Consider the following 26,773-nt stretch of genomic DNA (forward strand, 5'->3'; position numbering starts at 1 on the left):
TTCCTGGAGCAAGGAGCCTCACAACTGTTGTTTTATGAAAGTAAATGGAAAAACACTTCCTTTTAACAAAAAATTAAAGTCCTTGAAATGTATTTGGGTACTGGTTCATAAACTGGGAGGTTTACTGGTTACTGTTCTACTCTAAGAGAATTACCTTTGATCAAACCTGCTACAAGCAAAATTGAGGATTAAGATATTAAGGAACAGATCTGAAAATCAGGAGATGTGTTTGCAAGGAAAAATGGGGCCAATACTTTTATGTTGTGATCTCAGCTTCAGTACCTTTCTTTTAATATGTAAAATAAATGCATCAGGGTAGAACTAGTGATGGTAAGAGAAAGGCATGTGAATAGCAGAAAATGAGTCAGGAGTAAAGAAGCACTGAAAAGTGGTATTTTTTTTGAATAAAAACTGAAAAAAACATAGACCACCAGGAGGCAGAGGTAACAGAAGATGGGAGGAAGGTCCTCCAAACAGCATTTTTTTTCCCAATAAAGCATCCATAGGATAATAACAGAGAAAAAAGGAAACCACCTTTGAAATACTTGTTGTAGTTAAGAGGTCCAGAGGTGGAGGCTGTTCTTCGTGGTGTGGACTTCTCCTTTTTAATCATTTTTAGCATGTGAAAAAGGAAGAAGCTTCTGTGAGAAAGAGCATGAATAAAAGTGACATTTAAAATACTTCCCTTCAACTCCATTGTTTACTTATACTCTTTAAAATTGAGATGTACATGTCAAAGATCAGGAAAAAAAGAAATTTCTTACATCCTTCTAAAATGGAAACAAATTTCAATAGCGCAGGAATGAAACATCATTTTTGAACCAGCAAAACGGGGATAAAAAAATCATCTCAGCTACTGATCTTCTTAACTGATCTTCTTGGACTTGGAAGGGCATAAAAAAAATTCTCACACAAAACAGGCGAATCGACTGCCACAAGTGAGCAGTAAAACCAACACAATTGATTTTGGTCTCTGTTTTTAGTCAGAGGACAAATGCAAGTTTCTCCATGGAGAGGTTCTGACAATTTTTTTCCTTTCTTTAAGCAAGACTAACAAAGTAAAAATGGGTAGTTGGGCACAACATTGGATCCCTACAGGCTTTGTTCTTAAATATTATGCATTTTCAAAGAGCAAACCACTGTGGAGTATTTTTGCAGCACCATGAACAGCTCTCAAAAAGAAAGCTGTGATAATGTGCCTACCTCCGTCTTTTTCCAGTAAAACACAAAAATACAATACAAATTCTTCAGTCTATTCCAAACTTCTTAACCTGCAATTCAGAGTTTATTGGCCAGGAAATAAGAAGCAATATTCAGTTTCCTCTTTGCCTTAGAGCAGTAAGAGCCAGCATTTGTGTAGTTACAGCCCTCAAAGCCAAGGTTGATCCCAGCTGGAGTTAATTGTCAAGAGAAATGAATTTAAATTATTTTAAAGTTTGTTTGTGGTAGCGACCATAATGATTCCTCATGCTATTCAATCACCTCTCTTTTGAGCTAACTCAGGTGTTTCTACATACCAGTGCTTGGAAATGAAAATGAATGTCTCTCACTGAGTTTAGAAGACCTTTTAAGTCCCAGTATTGAATTTTGTTTGTCCAAATTTCATCTAATTTCACTCCACATGCCTTACATGCTCTGGATCTAGACCCAGGACTTTTTGAAGGTGTGGGAGGTAGTAAACAGAAACAAAATTAAGTATTTGCAAAATGTTTTTAAAGCAAAATATCTGCAACGCCATTGGTTACTTTACATAGGAAGGAAATAAGAGATGTTTAGCTCTAAGAAGCTGAATGTTAAAAATATGTGAACCTGTGATAACTAAAATCACATCCTGCTCTTGTGGATTTGCTAAAGGTTAATAGGAGTTGAGCTAAGCCCTGCTAAGAAAGAGAACACAATTATGTTACCTTTTACGCTCTAACCCAGAAATATATGGCACAAAGGCAAACTATGGAGATTAATAAGATAACATTGTCAATGCAGCAGTCTCTAAATGGAATCCTTTAATATATATGTCCTAAAAGTCCTTAGGAATGTATTCAGGTAAAATATGAATATTACAATCTTTTCTTTCTGAGCTGCTTTCATCAGAATAAAGTGACTTTTGTGCTTCACTAAATGCCAGAGCACAGCAGATAGATTCACTAACCACAAAAGGAATTTCTTGAAATTATGTTTAAATAGATGAACTACTCCTCCTATAAGCTGATTGTAAAGGGTGTAAATAATTCTGACAGCATTCAAAGTCACCCATGCATCTTCCTGAGATATCAGATATATACTTTGTGTCATTATTTAGTCGACCATTGTAGACTTTCTTTAGAAAAATCACCAGTGTCTGTCACTCTCCTGGAAAATTTCTACTTTCTGTTTAAAGTGAACCATAAATGTCCCTAATCTAAAGATACTTAAATTTCAGCACTTGCTCTGAGCTTCAGTAAGCCTACCCCTTCTTTAGGTACTGCTCATTCTCAGCAAGAATTCCTGAACACTGTAAGTGTTCAGCAGTATTTAGGAATGACATCTTAAAAAATTTTGTTGTTTTTTTTTTTAATATAAACATAATAGAAAAATAATCAGTTTGATTGAATTTGTACCATCCCTGTTCTGGAAGGGTAGGATTCCGTGCCCGTACATGCAAAGGTCATTATAGAATTGGAGTTGAAGATACCAAGCTCATACGAGAAAATTCTTCCATATCAACATGTCCTAGGTCTCCATTTCTACAGGTAAATCAGTGGGGAGGACACTGTTTCTCCATCACATGATAAAGGTTTATATTTTTTTAATCATCCAGAAATTGCAAGGACAACTGTATGTTTTTCCTGCCTAAATCTGAAACTATTTTTGTTACAGATCTGTATAAGAGCTTTAGATTGTTTTTATAAATCCAGGTCCAGGGTTAAAATGTGTTTTTTCCATGTTGAAATTTCCTATAACTGTTGAGTCACAATGTTAGCACAAGACAGTAGAAAAAGTTCCAGACAGAAACTCCACTTTTATTTTGACAGAGTACCATGTTCTAAAGTTTAGAATATTATATATAAAACCAGCATGCAATACATCTTCTTTATAAACCATTTTGACACTTTCTTGGGTTTGATGTTTGAAAACATTACAACTATTCACCTGAATACAGTTTTAAATCTTGATTCTTGACAGTTAAAGCCCAATATTGGAGCAAATAGTCTTAACAGCAATCGTCAGTCCAGCTCAGCACACTGTTGTGATTATCTGGAAGTCTCTTCACCACCTATTGTGAAAGAGATGAAATATTTTCAATAAACTGGTTTTTTTATGACTGTTAAAAATGCAGGCATATTTCCATTTCTATCATCAACATACTAATTTTGCCTAATTAGTTTATCACCATAAAATTCTAGTACAGATGCATAAAATCTTTCTAAAAATGGTGTGTACATATGTCAAGACAAGTTGTGTTCTATGTCCATTTTAATTTGTAATGTTTTATCTTTTCATATAGACTTATGTGGAAGAGGTTTAATTTTAGTTCATATTTCATAACAATAAGTTATTTTGTTGGGGTTTTTTTGTCATTCTGATTAGGTTACATACCTAGGATTTTAATAATAGCTTGGATCCCTTTAAATATATTGTTATATAAAACAAAAGGGTTTGGTTTTTTTCCTCATTTTGGAGTATGATTTTTAAAGGCTGTTCTATGACATACACACCTCTTTGCCAGACCCTGATGAGCACCAATAAAGGCTGGATTACTTAGTAAGCACTATCTCAAGCTCCCCATGATGGAAGTCATTTCCCTGGTCAGAAATTATGAATCTCGTGGCTTAACAGCACTACTGTATTGAAGAGAGGAGACAAGGCAGATTGAGATCACAGAATAGTTTGTGTTTGAGGGGACCTTTAAAGCTCCTTTAAGTTCAACCCCCTGCAGCAAGCAGGGACATTTTCAACTAGATCAGGTTGATCAGAGCTCTGTCCCTCCTGAATTTGAATGTTTCCAAGAATGGCACATCTACCATTATGAAGCATGACATGAAATAAAAAAACAACTGCTTCTCTTTTCTCATTTAAGCTCTTCCTCGAGGCTTTTTTTCTCTCCAGTACCTCCTCACAACATACCTTGAGTCACACCTGAGACTTGCACAAGTTGCTCTTACATCGTAGTAATGAATCACACGTGAGCATAGCAGGTGTTGGTCAGAGTTTTTACTTCTCAACTGTATCTTTTTCTCAGGTTTATAGCACTATTACTTTTAGAAGAAATGCCGCCAGATATGGTAAAAGATGAAAAGTTGAATGTATTTTGGGATATTGTCTTCAACCTCCAGTAGATACCAGCACTCAGGTGTTAGCATTCATTTCCCTGTGTTTCAGCCAAAGTCTCTGTGCTTCTGGACTCCCTTTTCTCTTGAGTCCTCTGAAGTGTTCAGCTGCTCTAGGGCATGATGGAAGGCTTAAAATACACTATTAGCACTGAAAGTCTAAATACTCAGCTCTGAGAAGCCGTGCTGATGTGGGAGAAAACATCTCCATAGTTGTCCTGAGTGAGCAGAATTCAGGAGGCAAATAATACTTCTAACCCCACTGTATTTCCTCTGTAGTTCACATGAAATTGTTCTTGCTTCTTCAGACTGGCCAGACTTTAATGCCCCCATCCCCTTCACTTGGTGAGGATTCTGTTACAAGGCAGGCACAGTTTCCTGGAAATTCCACTCTGCTGCACTATTATATTAGTGGTGAAACACCAGTTTTTGCTTCAAACGACATTATCACACAGAATTACACTGAAAATGACATTTTAAAGCATTGCTTCAGATACACCATGAACACTTCAGCTCTTTGCAGGCTGCCCCTGCAGAAACCTCCGGGAGCTTCTGAGGGGGTGGATAAGGATCATATCTCCAGGTGTTTGTATTGAATCATAGCAGAGGCAGCCTGGCCTTGAGTTCAGCAAAATCTTCTTTCAAAGGGAGCAGAGCTGAATGAGCTGGAAGTCTCCCATTAATTTCATTAGTACAAGTCCAATAATGGGGGATGATCCTACTTGAAAGGGCTAAGATTTACTGGGGGTGTGTCTGACATGGGCTCTTTGTCAGCCTCCACCCCGCTGTTAGCAGGAGGCATTTTGGGTTTTGTATTGGGAAACAGATACAAGCAAGGCTGAATCATGTTAAATAATGCCCCTTCAGAATTATTCTAGTAGTACCAAAATGGGAAGGGAAGGCTATTTTATTTTGTAGCTGGTAAACATGTGAAACTAATTTTCTCTCCCAATTGTAGTACTTATAACACTGCAAAGAACTTTAGAAGTCTCTAAGAACTACTAATTTAACACTTTCTGAAAGTAATACAGGATTTTTTACCAGTTGTTCTAATTTTTTGCCCACCTGAGGTTTTGTTCACCTCTTTTCATTACATGGATACCTTGTGAGTATCCTGTGCTGTGATATGCACTACAAGATATGTTATTTTTTGTTCGAAATTAAAGACATTCCAGGTAATTTTACAGTTATAGGCTAATACCCAATCAAATAGGACCCCCAGTGTCTACACAACATGAAGCCCTGTAATTTTTATCTTTTTGACACAGTCTAAACTCCAACAAACCCGATTCAATCTTTTATAGTGTTGTATTTTGTACTTAGAGCAATTAAAATTGGTTCTCATCATTTCAGTGCATGACTGCATAAAAAGAAACAAGTTACACAATTTATTTTAATTAGATGTAATTTATACGTCTGTGTACAAAATAAAAATGAATAAATTTGTGATTGCAAACTGCCTAGCTCAATTTAAAAATGCATGAGATCTATTCCTAAGTTTCTGCATTCAGGCTGAATTAAACATATAAGATAATCTTTAAAATGAATAAGTAATACAGATTTAATAACTTTTTTCTTAAAAAAAACCCACCCTTGAATACCTGGAAAATGTTGGCCCTCTAAGCTAAATTTTCATATGATTATAGAAAACAGTTATGCATTTTAATGGTAAATTTCTATCCCAAAATCATAAATAAAACATGCATGTTGATACTAACATCATCTGCTGAAAAGTCTTAATGTATTGCAAACGAGATGAAAACTTCATGTTTTGCTGCTTAAAGTAAGAAGTTAAGGTATCAGTGTATGTTCTAGTCCTTTCTTGTTTTTAAAACAGTATCTCATGTTATAAATCTCATCAAACCCTGTGAAATTTCACATTATTTGGGACTTGAGAACTATTTCTGGGTTTGAATTCCATCTCTGCTGATGCAAACATGAGCTTGGTAAATTCTTTCTCAATCCATAGACGTTTCTGAGGTTGTGTGGGGGTGCATAAATGTTCATAAGATGTGGGCCATGGATTTCCATCAGAATTTCCAGAGCTTGTTACAGATATGATCCAGGAAAAGTCTCCTTCTATCCCTCTATTTTAATAGAATTTCTGCATTCTAATGAAGAGTCAAGCTGGAACATGATGGAATGGAATGTAAAGAGAGATGAATGATGTAAATATAGTCAAATAGATTTTTATGTCTAAAAGAGCTGCAGTGCTGCAGAGGTTCAGGTCCCATGTTGTTGCTGTTGTATCCAGCCCTTCCACTGCACAATTATCTTGTTTTATAAAGAACATCTACATGCATTTTTCCACGGACATTTATACACTTGGGCTATGTAAATATCTATAACATAAGTGTTGAAGTGCTACAATATTGCTAGTATGAGGTACATTAATTGTTTAAGTAATTAACGCTTCTTTTGTTCACCTCATATAATTTTTCTCAAACTGAGACTCCATTAACCTGTTCTGTATTGTGTGCAGACATCAAGTCATTACAACAGTTGACACAAGAAAGCCTTGAGATGTGTGACACTAATTAAATCAAAATCTCCAAATTAAAAATAGGTTCCTTATAACTAATGAGGAGTGACCATCTACATGAGACAATATTCATTTTTTACTTCATTGATCATAAATTATTTTTAGTGGGTTGTAGTAAATCACCTAAAAAATCCATTAGCAAAGCTTTTCTGTCCCTGCAAGTACAAAGAATATTAATTATTTTTGCTGCCTGAAAACACACTTTTTTTTCTTCCTCTTCCTTCAGTCTTCATTGACAAATGTTTGCAAAGCAATTCTCCAGAAATAACCCAGGATTATAAATTTGCAATGGCTTTGCTTATGTAGGTACATACAAGGACCTTCCTTTGTATTCTGATACATCCTATGCGCAAGAGCTTAATAAAAGTGTGGTTTGGGTTTTTAATTTTTAGGGACTGTAGCAAAGAGCAGAAATTCTCTCACCTATATGGTAAGTTTTACTGCTCAACTTGAAGCTGTGGTCATTGAGAGAGTATATAAAATACTAAAACTCATTGATCTGTAACTGTATTATGTCGGGCAGTTGTGATGTAAGATTATCATAGTGAGAATTGTTTTTTGTTTTTAATCAGAAATCACTGCCATACTGAGCCTTGACAGGCAAGATAGAGACTTGGTTTTTAAGACAAATTCATGCTAGATATGTCCTCTGGTGGGTTCTTCATTCTTCTTGCTTCCAAACAACAACCTGATATTTTTATTAGTATTTTCTGACTGCAAAGAGCTTGGTGTTTTTTGATAGCTTGTGTGAGATAATGCTTTATCTTCCATACTATGTAACTTTGCATGGTTATATTATTCCACTTATGACAATTTTAAATGAAAATTTTGAAGGTGAAGGGTGAAATTTAGGAACATTTAAGAAATACCAGAGGTTTAAAAACTGTGTGAGACCCATTTCTAATATTTAAATTCACACTTCCAGGGTATTATAAGATGGGGAATGGAGAAGGTGATGTATGGTATTACCATGCTAGTAGGTCATATGTGCATATGAAGCAACAGAGAGAATAGAATGTTTTGATTTAAGAAAAATGGCAAAAATTAAGATATTTACCTTAACTTTAGTAAAGGCCAGGTATTTAAATCATAAAAATATGAAACTTTTGGACTTTTGGTCCTTGTCTGTTCCTCTGTAAAGTTAGGTGTTTACATTACCCTTTCCCCTAAACCTAATTTTCATTCTGGTACAGTGTGGCAGTCTTAAAGCACTATATATTTATTAATTGATTTATTATATTAATCTTCTGACACATAGGGAAAGAATATTGGAACTCCCCAGGCTACTTCAGTCTCATTTCCTCTCCTCTTTGCCATCATTTGTTCTCTGGTTTTTCTGTAACTAGAGAGGCTGCAGAACAGTTCAGTGAGAAGTAAGGTTTGGTGTTGCCTTTGTGGCCATGGATTTCACTGATCAGCCTTAAACTTGTTTTAAAAAAATAATAAAACAAACAAATAATCAAAAAACAAACAGACAAACAATCACACTTCCATGGTGTTCAATCCTTAGCACTGTTAAGGATTAAACTTAGCCCTGTTCAGTGGAAAATTACTCCAGTCTTGTAGAATTGTTATATTAGATGGTTTTTGGCTGAGGAGGTGTTTTTTCCCTCCATTTTCCAGATGAATTTTCTATTTTAGATAATTTTGGGATGCAAAATGTCCAACTTAATTTAGTGGTGGACTTGCTTCTATGAGCTGATTTTACTGTTATCAGTCTGAATACCTCCATAGCTTTTATAGCTTTATTAGGAACATTAAGGTTAGGTGAAAACCACTTTTAATTCAGGTCCTGATTCTGGTGGCTGCTCTTGGCCTGACCACCCAGAGGGCATTATTCTGGCTCCAGCTCCATCCCAGCCTGTGTGCCCTGAGGGATTTTGGGATAATGATCCAAAACTGAGCTGTTTCAGAAGGATTTCCTCTACCTCTTCTTTCCTCTTCATCAGCCTTTGTGCAACCTTCAGCATAGCTTTTCTCCTCTCTCTGGTGACTATCAGCTCCATTACAGTAGAAAGGATGAGTCCTGTGGCTCTGTTAATTATTTACATCTGTGTAGTGAAGATGAGCAAGTGTCTGACACGCAGAAAGCAGCGCTCAGAAAAAAGATGGCCAGAGGGAAAGTGTTTGCTGAGGGCCAACTTAAACAGAGCTCCTGACAGAGCTGTTATCGTGGCAGTATGCAAACAATGTTCATGGTTTGAAACCAAAAGAAGAATTTAAACAATTAAAGTTGCATAATCTTGTATCTTGACTGTCTGCTGTTTGATTTTGTGTAATCGCACAGAGGAAGAGGTAAAGACAAGCAAGTGTAGAGCATCATAAACCCAATGTCCATATGCTGTGTGTTGCACCTGTGAGTACATTTGCACATAATACCACTGCTGGTGCTAAAAGCCTGTCACAGGAGTACAGAAATTGGAGTTTTGTGTGCCATATGAGGCTTGTTAAGCTTTATAATTAGATAACCTTTTGAACTATTTTGTCTACCGTAACACACAAAATTGGAACCCATCCTTTGGAACGGGATTCTAATGTGGTTTTCTTTTTCTTTTTCTTTTTTTTTTCTTTAATTACGAGTTTTTGACGGACCAGATTTTATATCATAGAATCACAGAATCATTTAGGTTGGAAAAGTCCTCTAAGATCAGCAAGTGTAACTGTTAACCCATTACCACTGAGTTCACTGCTAAACCACGTCCCCAAGTACCACATCCACACGCCCTTTAAATATCTCCAGGGACAATGACTCCACCACTTCCTTGGGCAACCTGTTCCAATGCCTGATCAGCCTTTTGGGAAAGAAAGTTTTCCCAATATCCAATCTAAACCACTCCTGGTGCAACTTAGGCCATTTCCTATTGCCCTGTCCCTTGTTACTCAGGAGAAGAGACTGACCCCCATCTCACTACAAGCTCTTGTCAAGAGAGTTGTAGAGAGTGATAAGGTCCCCCCTTGAGCCTCTTTTTCTCCGGGCTGAGCCCCCCCCGCTCCCTCAGCTGTTCCTGGTACCCCAGACCCTTCCCCAGCTCTGTTGCCCTTCTCTGGACCTGCTCCAGCCCCTCAAAGTCTTTCTTGTAATGAAAAGCCCAAAACTGAGCACAGGATTCAAGATGTGGCCTCACCAGGCACGACCAATGCAAATTTTAGGTTGGATTTGGGAAACTTTGCCTTGGATAGCTGTATAAAACACAATGAGTCAAGGCCTGTTGACACTCCTGCTTTTATAAAGAGAGGGCAGAGATGAGACACTTGTTGCTGGATGCATCAAGGCTGTGAGTCAGCACAGATAACTGGTTTTCAAACTGTGGTGACTCAAAGCCTTCTTTTGATTTCTGAGGTTCTTAATTTTCTCTTTTGTTTCTGTTTGTTTCGGTAGTGCTTTCTACAGCCTTATCTCCTCTCTTACCTTTGGCCATAAGTTGTGAGGGTGTGCTATAGATATATATCAATTCATTTGTCACTGGTTTTATTCTTTCCTGTGAAGTATTATTTTGGAGTCAGTATGCTCTGTCTGCGAGGTCAGAGGCTGCAAACAACACAATACTTCTGCTACTTTCCTCTTCAGTTGTCCACATCTTACTATGTTTAATATTCTCCTTCTTTCATGGACTGCTGAATACCTGAATTAATTAATTGAAGGTGACTTCAAATTTATATTAATTATCAGTCTACATGGTTGAATAAAGCTCATGGATAAAACTAGCAATGAATAAGGGGTTACTTATGATAGCTAAATCCTTGTTAAATATGAAATCCTTTCTTTGCATATATATGATACCAGAGTAAAGATTTTAAGTAATTTACATACATTTATCCCAATGTTTCAAAGATATTGAGAGTGTAAATCTTGTCTGTGTGAAAAATTACTTTTTTAAAGCAGTTATGAGACCATGTGTTTATCTGTAGAAATTAATATGTAGTACTCAGCCTTTTGGAAGATTTCAAAAGAGAAGTCGGAAGATTTCAAACATTTCATTAAAAAAAAACATAATCATGGAAGTATAGTCTCTTTTTCCCATTAATCTGTAATTTTCCCACAAAAGCAACTTCTAATGGCCATAACTTAGTTAACAGAGAGAAAAATCCTCACAGTCTTACATGTGTGTTTGACAAGCCACATACTGTATTGTACCATAGTGCTTTTATTTAAGCCCATATTTACCCAGAGAGATCCCAAAATTTGTGTGGATTATTCTTCTTAAGAATATAATTGAATTCAAGAACTGTGGAATAAGGTTTTGTTCAGGATAACTGCTCACTGTGGAGAAGATTCACTCCATAAAGACACTTAGGAGAGCAGGAAGGATCTGTAAGTCACTGATGTACAGCAGAAATGGGAATTTTGAAGACATCCCAGAGTTTGGTATAATTAGTTCTTATGGCTGAAGACAGCTCAGGATTAGAGCTGCTCAAAAGATGCTGGTCTTGAAGTAAATTGGATGCAGTGATGTAAAAGGGATGTACCACATTTGGCTGCCTTGTCTTTTAGTTAAAATTCTAACTAGTGGCCTAAGATGTTGAAGGAAAAAGTACTTTGTAAAAACTCAGCTGAGAAAGGCAAAGGTGAAAAAATAAACAGAGAAGTAGCAGATTTTATGGTTTTTTTTGGTCACAGTTGTCAAATAGGAACATCTCTAAATGAGTTGGCAAGAAGTGGGGAATGTGTTTTACTGTAATAACATTTTGTGGACTTCAAATCTGTGCTGGGCTCCCTAGTATGTCTCCTTTTGCAAATATCTTTTTTTTTTTCATATTTTGTAACCCCTTAGAAAACTAAGCATAAAAAGTTGTACCTTTACTTGCATTAAATTAGAGTGTTTCTAGAAGAAGGAAACATACATCATGAAATAGTGTTCCTCCATAATTTTTGCTAATAAACACTTGTATATTGTTTATGATAAAAAAAGTTAGTGGAAGTAATCAACTTGTAGATTCTTGGTTGTATTCTCTAGTTTGAGATTTAGTATAACACTGCCTGAAGTGAGGGAATTTCGGTTTTCCTTAAGCACAAGCTTAAGACAGATACCATGTCAGAAGTGAAGGATAAAATGACAGTTCTGGTAGGGACCTTTAAAACTTTCTCATGATGGTTCTTTAGTGTGAAACCAGAGCTCGTGTTTGGTTGATCCCATTGTCTCCTGCTGGAGGATTCACGAGGACTCTCTTTCCATCCTTCCTGACATAAGAGCACTTTCTCTGAAGGGACTTCAACCTGTGAACTGCACAGGTATTGCCAAAATATGATGCAATTTTCCTCCGTGCTTTCTCACATGCTGTGAACAAGCAGTGAGCGTGCCACGGTGTGACCAGATCAGAAATGGTGTCCTGGCTGATTCAACAGCCAAAGAAACCCAGATCCAGAATGAATCTCTTTCCTTTGTTTAGCCTGTCTACCCCTGGGCACAGGCTGCTTTCTGGAGGATTTGGGGAAAGGAGTGGTGATCTGTCCACATGGCCATTCCAGGGCTGTGCCTAACCTTGGTACCCTCACTGGGTGCAATCCTGACCCCCACCCATGGGTGAACACAGTGCCTCATCCCTGGGGAGGTGCCCAGTGCTCCAGTCACCCTCCACTTGGGCTGGGCCTGCAGCCCAGGGGTAAAAAACTCTGTGGCCCTGGCTCAGGTCCTGCCACTCCGCTCTTTTCCCATTTCTCAACCATCTGTTAAGAGACAATGACTCAAGGAGACAGCTGGATTTTCTGCTGCCTGACCCAGTCTCTGAGCTGCGCAGCACTGCATGAGCAATGCTGCTTCCATCCTCTTTGTCCTCCAAGCAGCATCTCAGTAGGAGTGTTTGAAGCATCGAGATGGTGTATTACCATAATTGCAGCCAGTAGTTTTGACTATTTTTCCACCAACTGGCAAGGCTAGGAATTATTATGTCTCTTGAAGGGAAGAAAAGACACCATCCGTCTTTTATATTCTTTGTATTCTTGCACTGATGTAAAATACACTGAGATTATTTTGAAGAAGAACACTTTTAAATTCCTTTTCCTGAAGTTCACTTGATAACACTGCCAGAAGTGGATGTCTGTTAAAGGGAGAGGGAAGAGGAATAAACAAGATAAAAAGCTCCTCATCTTTATTTGCATTAGACATTTCAAAAAGTGCAGCAGCTGGGAAGGATTCAGTGGGAAAAGCAAGTGCTGCTTCAAAGTATCACAACATGCAGCTTGCTTTGGCTTATTTTTTTTTTTTTTATTCAGTGAGGGTGGTAGGAATTGTGGGCAGAGTGTGCTTTTGGAACCTTCTGTCTTCTTCCACTGACATTGATGATTGAGACCTGTTAACTTTTAGAATCATTTTGAGAACGAAATAAGTCACAAAGCTTCTATAAAACTGGGCTTTTGGGACTGAAGTTTATCTACATTTTTAAGTCAAGTTGACTTCCAAAGCATCATGCTTGTAAACAAACACAAAGTATGAATTTATCTTAATCATATGAATAAGTTAATGGCTTCTAATCTTCTGCTTTCACAAGTGGTGCGCAAAATTTCTCTCGGAAAAAAAAAATTATGAGTAATACTTCCTGAAGCATATTTCAGTTTCCCCTCCTATGTTCCCAATCAAAGAAATCTAATTAGGAAACTCCCCTACTAGTACTTTGAGTTAGAGAATATGTTAAAAATTGCAGGATGTTTGTGTCCTGAAGGAATATTGTATTTTAAAAGCAAGAAGCATCAAATTAAAATTAAATCCCAAAATCTTGATAGACAGGAGCGTATCAGACTAGGCTATTAAGACTTTAAATGCTAATTAAGAGATTCATTCTTTTCACTCATAAAATTTAGAAGATATATATATTTATTTATATAGTTTTGGTCCAGATCTCAAGCTTTCTGTTTGATAAGGTGTGAAAGCCCTTCAGCAGTCTTGGGTTTATATGTAAGTAATGCAAGTACCATGGTTGACATGTTCACAGATCTAATTTCTTTTTTAAAGAATGTTCTCAGTTTTAGAAGAAAAAAGATTTTTTTCACTCCTGACTCCCTATCACAGTTACTCTAACACAATAAATAAGCAAGTTATTACTGACAAATCAGAAAATTAGTTTGGTTTTGTTAAATGTTTTTTTTGGGGGGGAGTTGTTTGTTTGTTTGTTTGTTTGTTTTTAAATCAATCAGAACCCTTTCTAAGAGATAAATGAAGGAGATCCCTGAACTCCCTCAAAAATCCCTATACTTAACACTTCAGAGATAAGGGGACAGAGATAAGTGATTGCAGCGGGGGAGGTATCCCAAAGGGAACAATCATAGCATCCTTATACTCTCCCTGCCATCCTGGGCTGTGCAGTTCCAGAGGCAGACTCCTGGGATGGAGCAACAGTTTCTCTGATCTAATGCAGCCATAAATATATGACATTTATATGTAATTTCATAAATATCTACAATTATGTGCATAGCGCAACAGTGAAAGTAAATACTGGTACCTATTATTCTTGATATAATTCTTGATAGGCTATTCACAGGACAATTGAAAATCTTAAGATATGTTTTAGTGTCTGCAAAGCTTATTTCAGCAAATGTAAAACACCTGTATTTTGGGAAATAATCCTCTGACCCATTGATTTCCTTTTAATTACAGGAGTCATTTCTTGATGACTTTAATTCTCCTAAATACACTCATGACAATGCAGTAAAATCTGCAAAATTAACTAATACATGGAGAGATACCCTTAGCTTTAAAAAGAGAATGACGTGTAGAATTTTCTTTGTCTTGTTGTGGATGTAAAAACACGTATAAGAAATTTTCTATCTGTTTTTTTTTTTAGGTCCTGAGGAAGCAGATTTCAAGTGCACCCCGAATTTTGTCAGCTGCATTGGTACCAACAAATGCATTCACTTGTCCCAGCTCTGCAACGGTGTCTATGACTGCTCTGATGGGTATGACGAGGGAGTTCATTGCAGGGGTGAGTAAATGTGCTCAGGAAAAATTACTTTAAGCTGGAATCTTCTATTTTATTTTAATTTTAAATTCAAAGAGAACCCGAACTTACTTCTTTGGAATACATATACATATATATATATATGTGTGTGTGTATGCATGTAACAACCAAAAGCAAAACTAACAGAGACATATTTTAATATTATTATTTTAATGTTATTATTTTAATTTTATAAATATTTTGCATGAAGAAAATGCAAGTAAAAGCACAGGTTTTCAGACTTCATGAGTCACTAAGCTTGTGTGATGGAGATAGTTATATCAAAAGAAGGATGAGGAAGCTGTTTTGTAGTGAGCAACGTTTGAGCAGCACACTGTTTGCCAGGATATTTTTTTTCCTTATAACTTTTTTTTTTTTAAACAAAAAAGCAAAAGAAAACCACTGAAAAATACATTAAATTTTCTAAGAGCATTATTTTGGGTTGAAGACCTACTTTTGGGAAGATTTTACTCAAATAATCTACTGTTTAAGAGTGTAGTTACCAAATTCTGACAGTGAGAAATCTTGAGCAGAAGTTGGTGGAGGTCAACTCTTTTAATAGCTCTGCTACTCAGGTGACTTACTGAGGTCTGCCTTGGGGATAGTTATAAGTCCAAATCTTCGATACCATGAGTCAGTTCTTTTCTATCAGTAGATTTCTAGATGAATGATTGTTGATGATCCTCAACAGATCTCTTGTTCAAAACCAGAAACTCAGAGACAGGTCCTGGGACTTTTGCCACAATCCGACATGACAATATACAGTAAAAGATACAATTAATGGTATAGTTCAGAAAGTTAAATTAGAATTTAAAATTTCATGTGGGCGTATTTTTGGAGCTGTCAGAGTAAAGTCTAAGTCGGCACCAAAAATAAACCACATGGAAAAAACAAATTAAAATAAGAAAAAAACCAAACGCCATCTGGAATTAATCAGTGTAATACTGCTGACTTCACAAAACTACAAATGGTTATTTTTATATAACCAGGTAAGGATACAGGCTGTCATAAGATATATGACAGTTCTTATTCACAGTGGTAGGAATCATTTCTCTTCTTGAAGGCTCAACTTTTGATTAGTCCTTGTTCGATGAGCATTGTATAAAATTAAAATTTGTGTCAGCATATTGGTTTTAGCACTGGTCCCAGAATCCAAAAAAACTCCAGAAGTTAAACTGGCCAAAGCAATGTTTGGCCCATACTGAAGCCTTCTGATGATGCAGGTGAGTGTTTTTCAGAGGACAGTATTAATCCATTAAGCACTGTTTAAATGTATAGCCTTCAAAAATTCATGTATTTGTATAAATTACTCTGGGTTAAATGGCAGAGGATTAAAAACTTCCAGTGCTGAAAAATTATTGCATTATAACTATCTTGTATTTTTATTGTGTTTTAACTCTTTAAATCAGGACATTGAATAATTAGATATAAATAGGCTAAAAATAAAATCCTGTGTTAGTGGAAATTAAATACGTTTGCCTTTCATTGTAACATTTTGTACATGTAGCCTGTACTTTGGAATGGGATAGCACATAACATACCCAATCTTTATTCATGTCCTTTTAATTTAAGCTCTAATGCACCTTGTAAGGTTGATGTTGATTCCCACTCCTTTCTTTATTATCATACATGAATATGAAAACTGCCCAATGGAAAAATTAATGTCTGCTCTAATAAATCACCATAGAGTTTAGTTAAACACACTAAACAAACATTTAGTCTCTGCCACTCAGAGCACGTAGGAAATGAAGTCTCGCAGTACCTCATCTAGGAAATAGTTAACAACTCATTAATACTGATTTTTGTGGAAATTACATATTTTGACTTGCTTATTAGAGGCAGTACTGGAAATTATCAGTGGACACGTTTCTGTCAACACAGAAAATAAATACAGAGAACAGTAATTTTACATTATGATCACGTGGTTTGATACAAACAACTGCTACTGATGTGTCATTACATTCCTACGTATTTTAAATATTTGGTATGAATACTTTATAGTTGTAATTGTTCTCTCTACATATATCAGAACAATGCTTGGGTAACCGTTGAATCATTCTGCTGAACCTTCTGAGTCTTGAACACACAAATCGTATATTTAGATCATATATGTGGCCAAAAGCTGCAAAGTGACTGCAGATATCCAGCCAAATAGCTTTTTCCTTCCTTATATTAATCACAAAAGTGGCATCCTCAATATGTTCCACTTTAATTAGCATCATTCATGTGAAATTTCTGATTGAAGAAGATAGCAGTTTTCAATATTCAATTGCAAACAACTCAGTTGGTCACAGAGCTGACGATTTTAAAATTATCTATTGCTGGTGACACTGATAGTGCTCTGTAAAGTCACACTCCAAGCACTAGGAAAATAAGTTATGGTGAAATATGGGGGCTGTGACCAGGGTAAAGACCATTTCAGTGCACAGGTCACTCTAAAGGGGTGAAAGCTTCTAGTAATGCTTAAGAACTAATGGAGATTAAGCATTCAGTAACTGGAACTATTCTAATTTCTTTCTCTAAATTTAACATTCTTATGTTAATTCGTTACATTGCAGATTTTAGGGATATACTCAGGCATGCACCTTTCCCTGGCAAGTGAAAATATGGTCATATCTGCAGTGTGAAATGGCAATGTATGGGAAATTTCAAGGGAATAGTAGTAAATACAATGACATTCCTATCTCATCATCTTTTATTTCAGACACATATACGTTTTTGCTGGTGAATGTAATGCATAAATTCAGGAGGTGTTGTGGCAATGTGAAATAAAAAATGTTTTATTATGCATGGTTGTTTCAGATTATGTGATTCAGTGTCCTTCTGAGGAGAAGGGGGAGAGTAGTTCACTGAATTTGAAACTCAGAGCATATCATAGTGATAAGACATCTGTATTTGGATTCCTTGTTATTTTTTGACTCATTAAAAATCCTTTCAAGAGTCTGAATAAACAAGGGATCAAAGTATCTACTAACCCTTTCTATAAAGCTTAGACTGGGATGGGACTGTTAAGCTTTCTGTGATTTATCAGATCCAGTCCTGCTCAGTGGGGGAGTTCCTGCCCATCAGCTCTTTGGAGGGTTGATAAGGCTCAGATAAAATTTACCAATGCCAAAACTAAAGCCAAGCTCAGGTAGTTCTAATAGAAGACAGATCCAGAGTTACTCTTGACAATTAAACTTCTTTCTTCGGCACAATTCTCCAGGTTTGGCTTTGGTTTTGGGGTTTTTTTTGAGAGACAGGCCTTTATTTCAGTTTCATTTGCAGCCACTTTTAAAGCTCAGCCATGCAATGAGCTGAGAACTCTTCTTCCACGGGGGAGCTGCCAAATTACTGCAAACTTAACTGTTTTTGATATGTATGTATATGGCAAAATATTTGAAAGTGGTATGCCAAAATTGGGTTTTGATCTGTCTCAGACTTAGAACTATAGGAAACTTAAACTTTTACAGAACTTGGAGATGTCCTTTTTTAATTAACTAAATTAAGGAAAAAGTTGTTATTATTATTAATAGCTACTGGAATAGCTGTGCTAAAATTTTAGATATTCCAGCCAGAAAATGCTAAAAGAATACTGAAAAAAATACCAGCACAAATAGAATCCTTCCAAGTCCTCAGATTATTTGGATCTTTATTTGTGATCTGAACCATAATCTCTAAAATCTATAATCAATAAAATATTATAAAACAAACTCTGGATCATTTAATGTTAAAAACCTGCGGAACACATAGAGAAGATTTGGCCGAAAATTGTTCTGTTTGTAGCAGCCTATAATCAGAGTATTACTTGCCTGTTTAGGCTTTTTGAATGAATTGTTATCATAAGATGAAGATAAATGCTGCTATTACTGAATCATGTTTTTGTTCTGGTCTTCTACAGCTGGAACACTGAGAAATTTTAAGTAGGGTTTACCAGAGGGGAAAATACAAATTTCAGAATTTCATGGAAACTTCAGGCCTTTCAAGAATAAGGAAAAATTATAGAACTGAAAGTTATGGACCTTTATTTAGATCATAGTCTTACTTTTAAAAAAAAAAAAACACACCTTTTTTTTGTTTTGTTTTTGTTTCTCATGAAATTGTGTAACAAGGCAATGAAAAAAACCTAAAATAGTCAAGAATTGTAAATGTTGCTCCATTTTCTCACCTGACTGTTTCTGGAAGGAATGCACACCGGCAAAAGAATTCCCTGTAAACTCATTTGGTTTACTCTGACAAGCTTTAAATCACTCATCCTTTAAGAATGTGATGTACAAAGTGTCACATGAGGTTACTGAGTCCCTGGGGCCCCAGGAAATCTCCCAATGCTCCTGATGGACCATTGGGGCTGCTAAAACCATCAGGTAAAATTGGGAATGCTTCCCACTGCAACTGCTCTGTTTTCAGCATCAAGGTTTTTACTTGTGGCTGAGACAGAAAAGAGAAGAAAGTGTAGGCACTAAAATAAAACAATCACAGGTGTTTTTGCTTTGCAACAGGGCTGCTACTAAGGAGCTACATTTATTTTGTGTTCTTCGGTATCTCCTCATTTCACCATCCAAATATCCAATTTCTTGTGCATTACTGTCTTTCCCATCCTTTTGCCTTAATAGAACATGATGTGGCTCGTTGAAATTAGCCAAGGTCATTTAGTCTATTCTGCTGTCAAGACAAAGAAGTGATGGGCTTGGTGATTTAATAACTTTCCATCACAAAATCCTATTGCAGAAAAGCAAATTAAAGGAGGCTGGTGGGGGGATAGAGCAGTGGAAGACATTTGAGTGATGTGAGTTCATCCTACCTTTATGGGCTGTTGCTAAACAGGTTTTTAGGCTAGAATTCACAAATGAACACTCCTGTTAAGGTACCAGCATTGACTATGTGGCAAATTAGGTGTAAGATTTAAATGTTTGGCCATATATGATAATAACATACAATAACAGATCATTATGTAGTGCATGGTTTGTAGAGAGTGTTGTAGTCCTGTCCATTCAGGGCAAAATGTGTATCTTGTCTGCTCCCAACCAGTATTTCCATTTCAGTTGCAGTATCCATTTTCCTGTGAGAAAATGTTGAATACGGTTCCTTACTGGCAAAATCAAGTGTTGGTCAGGCATGGCCTCCCTGAATACAAACACTGGTTAGCTTTCCCATTTTGAACACATATTTAAATACATAAAATTTCTTCAGGTCACAGAAACCACACTTACAATAGGAAATGCAGTGTTGGATGGTCTCACCATGGAGTTCTTTGTTATGAGAGAGAGGAGTAAAGATTTTAACTCAAATATTTCAGTTTTTCTATGATCCTGTTGCCTAATAAAATGCACAGATGTAGCAGACGTTTATCTGTCATGTTTGATACAAGATGGTGGTAGTTAAAAGGTCCAGTTAGTCATGGTGGTAGTCAGGCTCATCTTCAGGGCTGCACAAATGTGATGAAAACAGCTACAGAGTGACATAGAGGATGTGATGGAATGATCAGAGAAAGCTTTGTTCTACTTTCCAGGGATTTAGGTTGAATGGTTTTTATTGTTACCTGCTGTTACTGTTTTGAGGCTGCTCTCTGTTGAGTAAACAAACATTGAAACTCTTACTATAAGCATCCCCTTTTCAGTTTTATTCAACACTTTTTATTATCTTTCTGTGGATTAACTGTGTAGAGTTACCTGATTAGTTTTCCCTGTTAATAAACCAATTAGCTAATAAAACTCTTTAAGGAATTATCTTATGTAAGAATTGTGAGGTACTTTTTGTAAGAATAAATCTCAAAATACTTCTATGAAGATAAATACTCTGGGCATAGTCTCTGTATCAGGAGTTCCAGATTTATTCACATGGCAAAACCCCCGATGCTCACAAACTCAGCCTGTGAGCAGGAATTGTAACTGCTGCCTGGCTCCCATTAGTTCTCATCACAGGGTAAATCTTAACTGCACTTTCACTATTTAGGCATCAGAGTCAGCTTTTCACCGAGGAGAGGCTTGAGGCCGGGCTCCAAATGCTTGCAAGACACTGGTAACCTTGAGGCATAGGGAGAAGGAAGCACTAGGTCTGTCTTCACTATCACCTCCAATATTCAGGGAGCAGGGATAGCTTAGACATACTGAATTCTTATTTAGAAGGAATAATGCTTTTTTTCAATTTCCTTTTGGGCATTTTTTTCTTTTTTAAGATATACAGAAACTATTAAATTTAGACCTAGAGCAAAATAATGTAATTAATATTTCTTACGTTAACTAATAGTAAAATTATATCTGCTGAATAAAACCACATCTGAGGTGTCTGTCCATCAATAAAACATGTCATTAAATTTCCATGGCCTCTTTTTCCAGTGACATTATTTGCCTATTCATTGCTTCAAACAACAGTTTTAAAATAATTGGGCAACCTGGTGTTTGAAGTGAGGAATAAAAAATTGACAGGCACATGTGCTGAAAAACGTGATTTGGGTCCTCCTAGAGCAATTTATAATGTCAACTTAAATTTGCAGAATGGTGTCAAATTGAAGACAGAAAAGAAGCAAGAAAAGAGCAAATTCTGGGGCTAACATCACATAATTTGTCAGAAGTGCAGTTGTCAGTTTTCTGCCTCGGGAACCCTCAGCCAAGCTACGTTAGGAGACTTGGTTTCAAGTTCTTACACTCCTTGCCTGAGGGGATTTGACTTCCCAGCTCCTTATCTTCCCAAGGTGAATAAACAAATGAGCAAACTACAAGCTGTTCTGCATGGGGGGTACGTTTGCTCCTGGGGCACTTTTCCCTGTGCAATAAACAGTTAAACATTTATTGTAGCAAACGCTTGAAGCTCCAGGAGACTTTTCATTTGTATTCTCGTTGCAAAGAGTCAATTCCAGTCTCTTGCTTGTTCCCATCTCAGCAATTAGTTGTGTGTTGGTAACCAAAGTGGTAAATCCTGGGAGTTGGAGTAGGTGTATTCCCACCTGGAATATATAATGCCTCTACCCAACATTCACCTGCCTGATCACCTGTATAGGGAATATAGCATATTCTGACTTTTCACAAAATGGAATTTATAGCTGAAAAGAAGAAAATCATATTTTTTTTCTTCTAGACAAGGACTTCAATTTTTTACCACTTCCCACTTCTTGCATTTTTCAGTTTCAAGCTCACGAAGCTGTATAATCAAAAAGTCTAAGTCATTTTCAAATTGCGTAATATGGTTTAAAAATTAAAAGTTGCCATCATTTCTGAGACTATGATAAACAAGTCAAGATGTCACCAGCAATTTTAAGTGAGATTGATACTATTCAGTGGTGTGAAGAAGTTTGCTTTGACACATTAAGAAATAACTCTTGCTCTTCCTCTCAGAAGCAAGAACATGCACAGAGCGTACAAAAACTGGTTTTCAGAATTCATTACATCCTCTCAGATTTCAGTCATTTCAGTTCTCCACAAAAATCTGTGTCGAGAAAGTGTGACTTAATCTTTAACTCACAGGAGCAATGCCTATAATTTACCTGTCAAATGTGCAGATTAAAATACTGTGAGATGAAATGGAAAGAGTTAAAAATTGTGGGAGAAAGGAAAAAAAAAAAAAAAAGAAGTGGTACCATGGGAAAGTACAGACAGTAAATGGCAAGTAAAAAGAATCACTGGAAGCAATCAAGTAAGAATAGAAACTGGGAAAACACAGAGACCAGTCAGTAACAAGGTTCAGAATAAGCCTTTATATGAGGGATAGTAAAGCAGACCTGTTTTAAGTCAGTATTCTCTGGGAGTAAGTGCATCAAAGAGTAGGAATGTGTTCCCACTGCACTGACTCATATAAGGAAAGAGTTTGCCAGTAGATCCCATAACCTGAGAATATTTTGTCTTTTGTGAAAATGGATGTATTGAAAGCATCATTGCTGTGCACAGGCAACAGACTGTAAGCAGTGTGCAAGTAGAGAAAAAAATAAATTGGTTACAATGAGACCTGAATCCTACTGGAATGTTAGGCAACATTTTCTTGATTTTAGGTTTCTGGACTGGGCCTATCTGAATCAAAAAATGTACTTTTTTTTTTTTTAATCACTCATATTCAAGCGCTGTTTAATCATTTACATATGCAAAGGTGATTGATTCATTGATTTGGGAACTTTTTTCTGAGATAATACTCCATCTGGAGAAGAATGAGCCATATTTAAAGTTCAGGTTGTGACCTGACCCACTGTGCAAATCAGTAATGTTTCCTGTTGAATAAGGATGCTGTAGTTGTATTGACTGCTCTCTGTCTCTTTTCCAAGGGTGGGATATCATGGTAGAACATATCCTGTGAACCCAAAATTTCTGAGACTATATTTAGCATCTTTCTAAAATATTTTTTGGCTATGTAGTCTTTTTTAAGTCAGTTTACATGTAGCAAACTATTAAAAATGCTGTTTGGAAGATAACATGTATGTGGAATGGATTATTGGAACAATGGACTATTGTCAGCCTTCCCATTTTCTCAAAGAAAGTGATGACCACTAAGGGGAGAAATTAGCAGCAGAACATATAATGATATCCAAAAATAGGTTTAGCCAATGCACAGTGACACTTTTCTGACTTTTCAGCTTGGTTTCCACACTCTTGTGAGGTTCCTTAAGAACTGATGTCACATTCCAAGATCAATAAGAAAGAAAATGTCTGTGTTTTAAAATAAAATAATAATTCATAATAGTTTAAGTCCCAAACACGTCTCTTTGCCCCACTGCACGGAAGGTCAAAATCCTCACTCATTAAGAACTAAATATGGTCTTTTAAACAAATGTCCTGTTTAATTACCAGTAGGCAATCCAGCACAATTTGTTGCTGTCTAAGGTGCTTTATATTTTCTAATGGTCTTGCATATTTGATAGCCTCTTTCAAAACCATGCATCAGATTGAAGACATGCCGCTTGGTTAATTGACTTTTTCCCTCTCTTAATGATGTGCATCTCCTAGAATTTTAGCAGAGGTGAGTCCAGCTACAGCTCTTTGCATCAGTTCTGTGCACTTCTCACACAACTACAAAGACAGCGGGGCCCCAGCCAAAGCCTGCTGACCCCCAGGGGATCTTTTTGGAGTAGGGACACAGGAGCTGTGACCTACTGACTTTGAGAAAAGTGGAAATGTAAGAGATGAACTGCCTTTTGCTGAAGGATGGGAGCTGTTAGTTGCTCTGCCCCATTTTTCTGGGAATCTGGAACACACACTGCCTATTCAGAAATGTTCCTTGCATATTTTTTTCTCCTGCTTTTAGTGGTATTTTACACAGTCAGATAATGATAGGACAAAGGGGTACGGTTTCAAACTAAAAGCAGCTATCCCAAAATAATACCTTGTGCCCTGAACTGGTTACGTCATCATTTTTATAGTAATTCATTTAGTTACAGTCTTCGTTATTGGCTTATAATTTATTTCTTAAAAATAAACATCTCCATTTAATGAGCATTCAGATCTTGTTTACTTGCTAAAGTAAATTCTTGAACAAAACCGATATGAAGTCACATTTTTTGTTCCACTTTACAGTATTTATGGTAGAAAAGTTCCACCTGGATTCAAGGTATTGTAGAAAGTGACATGGGCTTACAGATTAAAAAAAAAAAAAGAGAATAGTTCACAATTCTGAAGTAGCAGAACATTTAGTTGTCTTTTAGCAAATTGAGCTTTTTTAATCCATTGAAGACAATGAAGCAGAATTTCATGAAACATTTATGTGCAGGTAATTTTTAGGTTTCTACAAGAGAGACATGAATATAGTTTTAAATTCTCAAACTAATGGCATGCACTGACACCAAGAGGATAAGAAAGGATGGGAGTAAGTTCTGTTCTGCAAATTGTTACATAAAATGAGCACAGTTACATTAAAACAAAACTGTTCAGACATGCTGAGGACTCGCATTTAAGGTGTGTGGTAACTAAAAATACTTCTGTGAAGCACAACTGTTCTGTTTTCTGCCATGAGCTGACACTTATAATTTATGTTAAAAATTAATCAGTGGATTGCTCATAAATTTAAGTGGACACAGTTTGGGGCCCATACTTCTGCTTTTTGGTAAACTTGGATGTCCTATGATGGGGAAAAAAAAAAAGTAAAATGCTATACTAGACTTTCAGGAAAACCTGGGTTGACTTCCTGCCCTTCATGGGGGAGCTGGGTGTTTTGATTTTTAGTGAAGAGAAAAAACTCCAAACCCTAAATCTGATGTTGGTCACAATGTCTGTTAAAACACTGTGCTCTTCAAACTGTAATTTCCCCCTCTTGAGCTTAATGAAAAAAAAAAAAAAGCTTTAAATAGCAACATGGCTTTTAGTGACATGATGTGGGTTACTGTTTAGATGAGGTAAAGATGGATAATGGATGCTTCCTCTCACGCCTGGCTCATACACATGTGTCTTGTCTGGGTTTACAAAGGAGAACTAGATGGAAGACAAAAAAAAATGCCCTTACATGATCCCCACAAAGAATCAGCCTTTCTACTGTTTGAAAACTTTTTGAAGTCCACCAATATGTGCCAGATATCTTGATGTTGTCTTAAAACTATAGCAAAGACGTGAATCATTCCAGTGCTAAAACTATTAAATTTGTGGGATACAGATTTCATATCAAATGCAGAAATTTACAATCTCGTGATTTACATCCCTTAAAAAGTCCATACATTACTTGTAATAAAAAAATTGTTCTGCCACTCTGGGAAATTTTTCCTTTCTGATGCCAAAATGGTTGACAGCTGGGAGGAACCATTTGGAAAATGCCTCAGGTTTTCCAAGACTCATCACAAAGTCAGAAAGAACCCTTGCTGTGCATCAAAGGATATACATTGTGCATATGATACCTCCCTAAGGATGGACATAAAATCATATGCAAGTTCCCAGAAAGCAGCCAGAGAGAGAAGCTGGGTCTGAAGTAAAGTCACACAGAGCTGCCCAGCAGCTGGGTGGTTTTGAACACCAGCTCTGTAGACATGTGTCCATCCTGACATAAAAGAAGCCATAAATGCCCTCAAAGCATTTGTCTCTCCAGCACTTGCATGTGGAAAGTCAGCCTTTTCATCTTATAGAGCCACTGTTGGTGTTCACCACAGAACCCAGGAAGCTCTTTTCAATATATGGGCTGGAAATTAAAGGAAAAATTACTGTTGGCTCACATTACCACGAGTTACAATCATCTCCCAACCAAAAGTAATGTGAGTGAAATACAATTCTTGTTAACTGGTGCATCTGCAGGCCTTTGCTTCTGACTTCAGCTGTGAAAGTGCTGCTCACATCGTTCTTTTTCCCTAATGAAGGCACAGCTGTGCATTTAGGGGCTTGACAAAGAGTGTGATTAGGAATTCTAGACTTCCAAAATAATTTATCTGCCTTCAAAAAGAGTTGTTGTTAGCGACTAATTCTTGGTGAGATTCGTTATTGTCTCTTGTAGAGGGCATTTTTGGTGGTAGAAGCACAGAAAAGATTAGTAGCAGTTTTGTAAATCATTGCATTATCCAGAATTTATTTGGTGTTTTGTGTGATTTTGAGGTCTGGATGAGCACGTCACAGACTCCATAATATCTAAAACCATTTAATTCAAATAGAAATTCTGGGGGGCTTTTCTTCGGGTTTGGTTGGAGTTGTTTTGTCATTTCTTCACCTCGTTGCTGGTGGTGGTGCTGCCTCAAGGAGAGGTGGGCTCAGCTCAGCCATCCCCTGCTGACTGTGCAAGAACCCGCTGTGCACTGATCTCCTTCAGCTGTAATACATGTTCTATCCTGAATTTCTGCTCAAGAGCTTGTCTCCCTGCATAAAAGGGTTATTAATGGAGACAATAATCTATTTGGACTATGTAAAACATGTCAGAGGTTTCCAAGGAGCTGACAGTGCTGATGTTCAGCACTGTGAGTTCTGCTGGCAAGTAGCTTGGAAATGTTGATTATAGTGCTAAACATACATCAAAGATGCGTTTTGTGCCTTAGGTGTAACAGGGACTGTTTGTTGTGCTAAGCTGACCTGTGCTAGAGAAAATGTAGTTTTAATTTTAAAAAGCCACTACTCATTGCCTCTCTTTGGGC

This window comes from Manacus vitellinus, unplaced genomic scaffold (genome assembly GCF_001715985.3).
Source record: "Manacus vitellinus isolate BGI_N305 unplaced genomic scaffold, ASM171598v3 scaffold_43_pilon, whole genome shotgun sequence".
Classification (NCBI taxonomy): Eukaryota; Metazoa; Chordata; class Aves; order Passeriformes; family Pipridae; genus Manacus; species Manacus vitellinus.